The sequence below is a fragment of the Peromyscus leucopus genome, chromosome 12 (assembly GCF_004664715.2).
Source record: "Peromyscus leucopus breed LL Stock chromosome 12, UCI_PerLeu_2.1, whole genome shotgun sequence".
NCBI lineage: Eukaryota > Metazoa > Chordata > Mammalia > Rodentia > Cricetidae > Peromyscus > Peromyscus leucopus.
This window is the reverse complement of record NC_051073.1, coordinates 75,988,579-75,989,408: the sequence shown is the minus strand read 5'-3', so window position 1 is coordinate 75,989,408 and position 830 is coordinate 75,988,579.

Sequence of the window (830 nt, the reverse complement as noted above, 5' to 3'; positions counted from 1 at the left end):
GAGCCAGGCCTAACGATACAGATGTAAGTCCCAGCTACTCAGGAAATCGAGGCAGAAGGATCATAAATTCAAGTCCTGCCTGGGCTTCAGAGTTGATTCAAGGCCATGCTAGACAATTTAGTGAGACCGTGCATCAAAATGAAATAAACGAGTGCTGGGATAAAGGTCCATGGTGGAGAGCTGGTCTAGTGTACATGAGGTCCATGGAGAGCTGGTCTAGTGTATGTGAGGTCCATGCTGGAGAGCTGGTCTATATAGTGTATGTGAGGTCCATGGTGGAGAGCTGGTCTAGTGTATGTGAATACACTGTCTCAAAGAACGAGAAAGAGGCAACTGAGTGAGATGCCCGACGTTGGCCTCTGTTCTCAACATACAAACATGCAGGCAGACCCACAAATGTATGAACATACACATGATGAGTCAAACGCTGATTCGAGTTCTGAGTTCTGGTTGGGTGAAGTCTACTAATCGATGACCATCTACAGCCATCTTCTTCAATCGGATGTAACAATCCAGACCATCTACAGAAACCTTCAATCGGATGTAACAATCCAGACCATCTACAGCCACCCTCAATCGGATGTAACAATCCAGACCATCTACAGCCACCCTCAATCGGATGTAACAATCCAGAAGTCAACAGCAGGCACTCAGCCTAACCGGGAAGAAAGAACTTTGAAAAGTTAATGCTGATAGTTCCTCTGCTAGCTAAGACTGTGCTTTAGGAGGTTCCCTGGGAGGGAAATGTGGACTGAGGGCAGCTAGTACAACTAACACACTCTCAACACATCTCTGTGTGACACAAGCAGCCTCGGGCTGTCGCAGTGAAT